The sequence below is a fragment of the Glycine soja genome, chromosome 12 (genome assembly GCF_004193775.1).
Source record: "Glycine soja cultivar W05 chromosome 12, ASM419377v2, whole genome shotgun sequence".
Classification (NCBI taxonomy): domain Eukaryota; kingdom Viridiplantae; phylum Streptophyta; class Magnoliopsida; order Fabales; family Fabaceae; genus Glycine; species Glycine soja.
The window spans coordinates 18,255,032-18,264,004 of record NC_041013.1 but is presented as its reverse complement, the minus strand read 5'-3'; the positions used below and the strand labels follow the sequence as shown (position 1 = coordinate 18,264,004).

The window sequence follows — 8,973 nt, the reverse complement described above, 5'->3', positions numbered from 1 at the left end:
AAAAAATTATTTCATTTATATAAAGTTGATTTTCGAGTAAAAATTATATTTATATTTGTATTGCATTAGATGTATTAATAAATATTCATGTTAGGAAACTGTTGTTTTGTACAGAAAATAGATCCCTGAAAATTTACAAATCAACACACACGATTGATTAAAAATGAAAAACTGTGGCTTCTACCAAATTATTAATGCATCTATGATTTTATTATGTAAAACTGGGGCTAGTTACAATGTCATCTTTAAAATTGAAAAAGTAAAAATTAACTTAAATACCTTATCAAACATAACTTTAATAACTTAACAGCTAAGCATGTTTGGGTGAGGACTACCGTCACCAGATAGATTCTTTGTTATTATTGGACGTATAGGCATTGCCGGTCTTTATTTTTTTTGCTAAATAATATATCCGTGTTTCTATCGTAAAATTTTTTTATAAAAAAAGTCCAATCAAGTTAGACTATTTCTCTTCCAATGAAATTTGAAAGTTAATGAGATTTTTTTTCCTCCATTTAAGATTAACATATAGTAAATTTATTATATAAAAACAATAATAATGATGCCAATATTTTTAAATTTAATTCATGTTACAATTTTATATTATATGTTTTTTTTTTTTTTACTTTTTTTTCCTAAGAAAGAGACACAAGTATCTCTCAACTCATTGAATTAAAAACTAATCTTGATTCCGATACATGACTATGTTAGAGTTTGTAGTTTTAGATCCTTTGTCCCACATCGCTTAGTCTGTAAAACTTGTGTGGTCTTGGTCCCACATTGCTTGGTTTGTAAAAACTTGTGTCTCATTAGTGTTATATATAGAGACACCTTGTAAGCTTTTATGTGCAAGTAATAAAAAGTTCTTCTAGTGTAGTCGTGGACATAGACACATACATTGTGTGCTGAACCACGTTAAACTTTGTGTCTTTTTTCTCTTTCCTTTATTTCTTTATCTTCTTTTATTGCTCTATACTAACAACTGGTATCAAGAGCTTCTGGTTACTCCACGGGATTTCCTTAGTTTAAAGGAATTAGTGGGAGTCTTCTCAGTTTATAGGAGGTAGTGGGAGCAATGGCATTAGAAGAAGGGAAGGTGAAGATCAAGAAGTTCGATGGCAGAGATTTCAGCTTTTGGAAGATGCAGATAGAGGATTATCTATATCAAAAGAAGTTGTATCAGCCCTTATCAGGGGTTAAGTCAGATGACATGAAGCAAGAAGAATGGAACTTGCTAGATCGACAGACTCTTGGCGTGATCAGATTGACATTAGCCAAGAACTTTGCATTCAACATCGTAAACGAGAAGACTACTGCAAGCTTAATGAAGGCGTTATCAGATATCTACGAGAAGCCATTGGCAGCCAACAAAGTATACTTGATGCGCCGGTTGTTCAACCTCAAGATGGGAGAAGATATCTTTGTAACTGATCATATTAATGAATTTAATATTATTCTTTCCCAGTTGGAATCAGTCCAAATTAAATTTGAGGATGAGGTGAAGGCATTGATTTTATTGTCATCACTACCGAATAGTTGGGCTGCAACTGTTACTGCAATTAGTAGTTCTACAAGGGAGAACACATTAAAGCTTAGTGACATCCGTGACTTGATCCTAAGCGAAGATGTTCGCAAGAGAGATTTAGGAGAATCTTCCAGTTATGTTTCCAATTCAGCATTGAATACTGAAGGCAGGGGAAGGACTACCCAGAAGGGTCAGAATGGTCAAGGCAGATCAAAGTCAAGAGGGAAAGGTCAGAGAAAATTTCAAAGTGACGTTACTTGCTGGAATTGTGACAAGAGAGGTCACTTTAGCAATCAGTGCAAGGCACCAAAGAAGAACAAGTCACACAAAAACAAGAAGCTAGCGCGATGATGATGAATCCGCAAATGCAGCAACTGATGAACTTGATGATGCATTAATTTACAGTTTGGATAGTCCTGTTGATTCATGGATCATGGACTCGGGTGCGTCATTCCACACTACTCCCTCTAAAGATTTATTGTCTAACTATATTTCTGGAAGATTTGGGAAAGTTTACCTTGCAGATGGAAAATCTCTTGACATTGTTGGAAGAGGTGATATCAACATCAAGACCTCCAGTGGATCCCTATGAACATTTCACAATGTCAAACATATTCTCGCCTTAAAGAGAAATTTAATATCTATAGGGCAGTTGGATGAAGAGGGACATCACACCACTTTTGGAGATGAAGCTTCGAAGGTAACAAAAGGCAATATTGTTGTGGCTCGTGGAAAGAAGCGAGGATCTCTTTACATGATTGCAGATGAGGATATGGTAGCAGTTATTGAGGCTGTCAATAATTCAACCATGTAGCATCAAAGACTTGGACACATGAGTGAAAAAGAAATGAAGCTTATGGCGGCAAAGGGTAAGCTATCAAGCCTCAAGCATGTTGATGTTGGTGCTTGTGAACATTGTATCCTTGGAAAGCAGAAAAAAGTCAGTTTCTCAAGGGCAAGGAAGACTCTTAAAGTTGAAAAGCTAGAATTGGTACACACAGATGTTTGGGGGCCAGCCCCAGTGAAATCTGTTGGAAACTCACGCTATTATGTCACCTTTATCGACGACTCTACCAAAAAGGTATGGGTTTATTTTCTTAAAAATAAATCTGATGTGTTTTCTGTGTTTAAAAGGTGGAAAACAGAAGTTCAAAATCAGACAGGTCTAAAGGTTAAAAGTCTGAAATCTGACAATGGCGGGGAGTATGATAGTCAGGAGTTTAAAGACTTCTGTTCAGAACATGGGATCAGAATGATCAAGACAATACTAGGAACACCTGAGCAAAATGGCATTGCAGAAAGGATGAATAGAACCTTGAACGAGAGAGCGAGGTGTATGCGGTCCAATCTGGCTTGCCTAAAGCATTCTGGGCAGAAGCAATAAACACAGCAGCATATCTCATCAATAGAGGACCATCAGTTTCTTTGAATTATCAGTTGGCCGAAGAAGTATGGTCTGGAAAGGAGGTAAAACTTTCACATTTGAGAATTTTTGGTTGTGTTTCATATATACTGACAGACTCTAATAGTAGAGATAAATTGGATCCGAAGGCGAGGAAGTGTTATTTTATTGGTTATGGATCTGACATGTATGGCTACAGGTTTTGGGATGACCAAACCAAGAAAGTTATCAGAAGCAGAAATGTTACTTTTAATGAAAAGTTATTTTATAAGGACAAATTTTCTGCAGAATCTACATGTGCAGGTAAACTGTCAGAAATTTCTGAGAAAGCAACACTTGAAGAAATTTCAGAAAGTGATGTAGCCAACAGAAACCAGAGTACAGGCATACAGGTTGAGTCAGAACCAGAACCATCAACTCCTCCAAGAAAATCTAGCAGAATTTCAGTACCACCAGATAGGTATTCCCCTTTATTGCATTATTTGTTGTTAACTGATGCTGGTGAGCCATAATGTTTCAGTGAGGCTACACAGGGGAATGACACTATTGAGTGGGAGCTAGCGATGAAAGATGAGATGACATCTCTTCAGAAGAATAAGACGTGGTCTTTAACTAAATTGCCAGAAGGAAAGAAAGCGTTACAGAATAGGTGGGTCTATAGGCTAAAGGAAGAATCTGGCGATAGAAGAAGATACAAGGCGAGACTTGTGGTGAAAGGGTTTCAACAGAAACAAGGAATTAATTTCACAGAGATCTTCTCTCCAGCTGTAAAGATGACTACCATCAGAGTTATTCTGAGCATAGTAGCTGCAGAGAATCTTCACTTGGAGCAGTTAGATGTTAAAACTGCATTCTTGCATGGGGATTTAGAGGAAGACATCTATATGACCCAACCAGAAGGTTTTGAAGTGCCAGGCAAGGAGAATCTTGTATGCTAGCTTCACAAAAGTTTATATGGCTTGAAACAAGCACTGAGGCAGTGGTACAAGAAGTTTAATGAGTTTATGAGCAACTCAGGATTCAAAAGATGTGACATGCACCATTGCTGCTATGTTAAGAAATATACTAATAGTTATGTTATCCTTGTCGTGTATGTTGATGACATGTTGATTGCAGGATCTAGTATGGTAGAAATTAACAGGTTGAAGCAGCAGTTGGCAGAAAACTTTGAAATGAAGGATCTTGGTCCAGCTAAACAAATCCTTGGTATGAGAATTCTTAGAAACAGATTAGAAGGAATCTTGAAGCTGTCTCAGGAGAAATATATACACAAGTTGCTTGACAGGTTTTACCTTGGAGATTCTAAGACCCGGAATACCCCTTTGGGATCTCATTTGAATTTTTCAAAGAAGCAATCTTTGCAGACAGATGAAGAAAAATGTTATATGTCAAGAGTACCATATGCATCAGCAGTTGGGATTTTGATGTATGCTATGGTGTGTACCGGACCTGACATAGCACATGCAATGGGAGTTGTCAGTAGGTTCCTATCAAATCCAGCAAAGGAGCATTGGGAAGGCGTAAAGTGGATACTCAGATATCTGAAGGGTAATTCAGAGATGTGTTTGTGCTTCACAAAAGGCAATCTCACTTTACAGGGATTTTCAGATGCAGACTTGGGAGGAGATTTTGATACCAAGAAAAGCACCACAGGCTACATTTTTACCTTGGGAGGTACTGCTGTGAGTTGGAAGTCTAAACTTCAAGATAGAGTTGCTCTCTCAACCACAGAAACCGAGTACATAGCTATCTCAGAAGCAGCTAAGGAGATGATTTGGCTAAAGAATTTTCTCAATGAATTAGGGAAAGAACAAGATGATGCTCCAATGTTTAGTGACAGTCAAAGTGCTATAAGTCTTGCTAAGAATCCAGTCTTCCATTCTAGATGCAAGCATATTCAATTAAGATACCATTTTATCAGGGAGTTGATAAATGATGAAGACTTATCTTTATTGAAGATCTTAGGATCAGAGAATCCAACATATATGTTGACTAAAGCTGTTACAACTGACAAACTGAGGCTTTGCATTGCCTCAGTTGGCCTTCAAGGATAATTGAAGATAAAGGCGCTACACTAGGTAAAGAGTCGATGAACTCATTGCTTACAAGGAGCTGCTAGAGTTTGGAACTTAGACCCCAAGTGGGAGAATTGTTAGAGTTTGTGATCTTAGTTCCTTTGTCCCACATCGCTTGGCCTGTAAAACTTGTGTGGTCTTAGTCCCACATCGCTTGGTTTGTAAAAACTTGTGTCTCATTAGTGTTATAGAGACACCTTGTAAGCTTTTATGTGCAAGTAATAAAAGGTTCTCCTAGTGTAGCCGTGGACGTAGGCACATACATTGTGTGCTGAACCACATTAAACTTTGTGTCTTTTTCTTTCTCCCCTTTATTTCTTTCTCTTCTTTTATTGCTCTATACTAACAGTAAACATCTCAAAATAAATCTCAATTTGATCCTCTAAGGATTCCTATAGATGTTCATTCTAAACCCAATTGCGGTAAACTCATCCCTTACCTCTAAGCGGGCTTGATGTGCCATCATTTTCTTCTATTTTCTAAACCCTTTTTGCACCATTTTAATTATTGATTGGTCTTAATTGTCAATTAATTAGGCAGTTTTATTATTTGGGCTCATTTAGCTAATTTGATGTTTTTAATCTAATTTCAGGAATTAATGAAACATTGGGCTTAATCCGGATTTTAGTTGTGGACTTGAAGAGGGCAAATAAAGAAGCGCTTACCTTAGTTAATTTCTAATTAGGAAATTTCGCAATTTTATTTTATGTTGTTCAGTGTTTATTTCGTTTTGGGCCAGAGTATTGTAATAGGGCCCAGTGACTTTGAGTGACTCTTTTTAAATAGCTTCCTTGGGATTCGTGCAAGGCATTCTGTTATGCTATTCATTATTCAGAGCTTTGTTTTAGGGTTTTCGTTTTTCTGTTTTGATGCTTCTGAGTTCGTAATGCAATTTTACGTTTTTTGCTTCTAATTACAATTTCATTCTTGCTTCTTCTTCTACTCTCATTTACGTTTCTGTTCCATTTTACATTTCTATTCGTTTACGTTTCTGTTCATTTACGTTTCCGTTCATTTACGTTTCTGCTTCATGTTTCAATTGTGTTTTCTGTTTGAATCCATGGAAGGCTAGATTTTCTGGTGTTGTTTCCTTTTGAGGACGAAGCCCAACTCTCTTTGAGGTTTCGCTTGTAATGTGGTTTCCTGGCAGTTCTCCCTTCACCAGTATCCCAAATTCGTGAATATTAATCAGTGCACGCTTCGTGTTCGATTAATTGCCTCTGAGCCTAACTTGCGTTCATGCTTAATGGACGAAGGGCTAACTGGTGTATGTGGTGCCTAATCACGTATTGAAAACCCTAAGTTGATTTTCGCTTAGTAAATTGAAATAGGGTTGGATTAAGTGGTTGACTGTTAGGGACGAATTCTCCATAACCCAGGATAAGAGAATGGTTTCTGAATCAGAGGAAACAACCCGTTTTTAATATTAGTAGTTTCGTATTCCAGTTTACTTGTTCTGCTCTTTAATCACAAAACAAACAAACCCCCCCAATCGTTACTGTTACTGCAAGTATATTATGAACATTTGGTTTGTCACTGCTCGTTGGGAAACGACCTAGGATCACTTCCTAGTTACTGCATTTTCATGTTTATTTGATTCGGGTACGGCCTCGATCAAATTTGGCGCCGTTGCCGGGGAGCAGTGTCCAAAGGTTCATAATAGCTAGCTAGTGTTGTGTGTTTAATCCTTTCATGTTTTATGTTTAATTGTTAGTATTGTGTTAGTATGTGTGTTAATGTTGTTTAGTGTCCTGGTATTTTGTTTAATGTGTGTTCTGTTTCAGTTTTCCCATTAAGCGTTTCCCCTGTTTCAGTCTTGGGTGTTTTGCTGTGAAGATTGTGCTTGCGGCAAAAACAGAGTAGTAGTAGAAATCAATTAGAGACGGATTTTAGCGACCACCCATGCTGAATTATTTGAGATTTTTTGTTTTGGTAGCTAGGGTTGTTATTTTTGGCTGAATTTTTTTGTGGTAACTTCTTTTAATCCATATTGTGTGGGAAAAATAGCTAGAGCCTTTAGTTTGGTCAGATTTGAAAGTTCCAAAAAACTAGAAAATTTTGTGTTTGTCAAAACTTCAAACGGCCATAACTTTTGCTCCGGTTATCAGAATCACAATTATTATATATGCATTTGGGGTAGAAAAAAATTTCCTACGCTGTGGCAGCCTACCACAGGCCGGCTGAGGTCTCCATCATCCAAAATAAGCGATTCTGTCAAAAGTTTTTTATTTTTCAAGTTTTATTCACTTATTTTTCTTAACCTACCATTTTTAGCTTTCATAGTTAGACTTTGAATTTTTGTCTGAAATTTTTTGTGCTATCTTCTCATCATTTTATAGGGTTGCTCACAAAATTTCAAGTCATTTGGATATCATTTGAGGGTAGCTGTAGTTCAAACCTACACCTTTATTTACATGACAAGGCAACTAGTTGTGTGCATGCTGAATGTAGTGTATGACTAGAGGCAATCCATCTGACTTACAACCCTTTGATCCTGAGATAGATAGGACATTTCATAGATTAGTTAGGCATCATTTTATACCTTTTGATCATTCTGAGCATTCCATAACTGGTGAATCTGTGCATTCTGTTATTGGTGATTTTGAACATCCTGATCTTGAGCATTATAATTTTGAGCATTCTGATTCTGACCATTCTGATTTTGCACATTCTGAGAACATGGCACAACCTCCACCTCGTGAGAGGACTCTAAGGGAAATGGCTGCACCTGATTTCACCTACGAAAGCTTGTGCATCCAATACCCTGACGAGGATGTCCCATATGTTCTTAAAACTGGACTGATTCATTTGCTTCCAAAGTTTCATGGCCTTGCAGGTGAAGACCCGCACAAACATTTGAAAGAATTTCACATTGTCTGCTCCACCATGAAACCCCCAGATGTCCAAGAGGATCACATATTTCTGAAGGCTTTTCCTCATTCATTAGAGGGAGTGGCAAAGGACTGGCTGTATTACCTTGCTCCAAGGTCCATCACGAGCTGGGATGACCTTAAGAGAGTATTCTTAGAGAAATTTTTCCCTGCTTCCAGGACCACAGCCATCAGGAAGGATATCTCAGGTATTAGACAACTCAGTGGAGAGAGCCTGTATGAGTACTGGGAGAGATTTAAGAAACTATGTGCCAGTTGCCCCCACCATCAGATTTCAGAACAGCTTCTTCTCCAATATTTTTATGAAGGACTCAGTAATATGGAGAGAAGTATGATAGATGCTGCCAGTGGTGGAGCCCTTGGAGACACGACTCCTGCTGAAGCCAGAAATTTAATTGAGAAGATGGCCTCCAACTCCCAGCAGTTTAGCGCCAGAAATGATGCCATAGTCATTAGAGGAGCGCATGAGGTAGCTACAAACCCATCTGCATCATCTGAAACTAAGAAGCTTGAAGGCAAACTGGATGCATTGGTTAACCTGGTAACCCAGCTGGCCTTGAATCAGAAATTTGTACCTGTCGCAAGGGTTTGTGGTTTGTGCTCCTCTGCTGACCACCATACAGACCTTTGCCCTTCCATGCAGCAACCTGGAGCAATTGAGCAGCCTAAAGCTTATGCTGCAAATATTTACAATAGACCTCCTCAACCTCAGCAGCAAAATCAACCACAGCAGAACAATTATGACCTTTCCAGCAACAGATACAACCCTGGATGGAGGAATCACCCTAACCTCAGATGGTCCAGCCCTCAGCAACAACAACAGCAGCCTGCTCCTTCCTTCCAAAATGCTGTTGGCCCAAGCAGACCATACATTCCTCCACCAATCCAACAACAGCAACAACCCCAGAAACAACCAATAGTTGAGGCCCCTCCACAACCTTCCCTCGAATAACTTGTGAGGCAAATGACTATGCAGAACATGCAGTTTCAGCAAGAGACCAGAGCCTCCATTCAGAGCTTAACCAATCAGATGGGACAATTGGCTACCCAATTGAATCAACAACAGTCCCAGAATTCTGA

At 38.3% G+C, this 8,973-nt stretch overlaps 1 non-coding gene across 1 annotated transcript; it reads right to left on the bottom strand.

Annotated features, from left to right (window-relative positions):
* Positions 1-8,059: 8,059 nt before the first annotated feature.
* LOC114380654 lies at positions 8,060-8,166 on the bottom strand. Its single transcript, XR_003659827.1, has one exon. It is a non-coding gene; the product is annotated as a small nucleolar RNA R71 (small nucleolar RNA).
* Between the last annotated feature and the right edge of the window lie 807 nt (positions 8,167-8,973).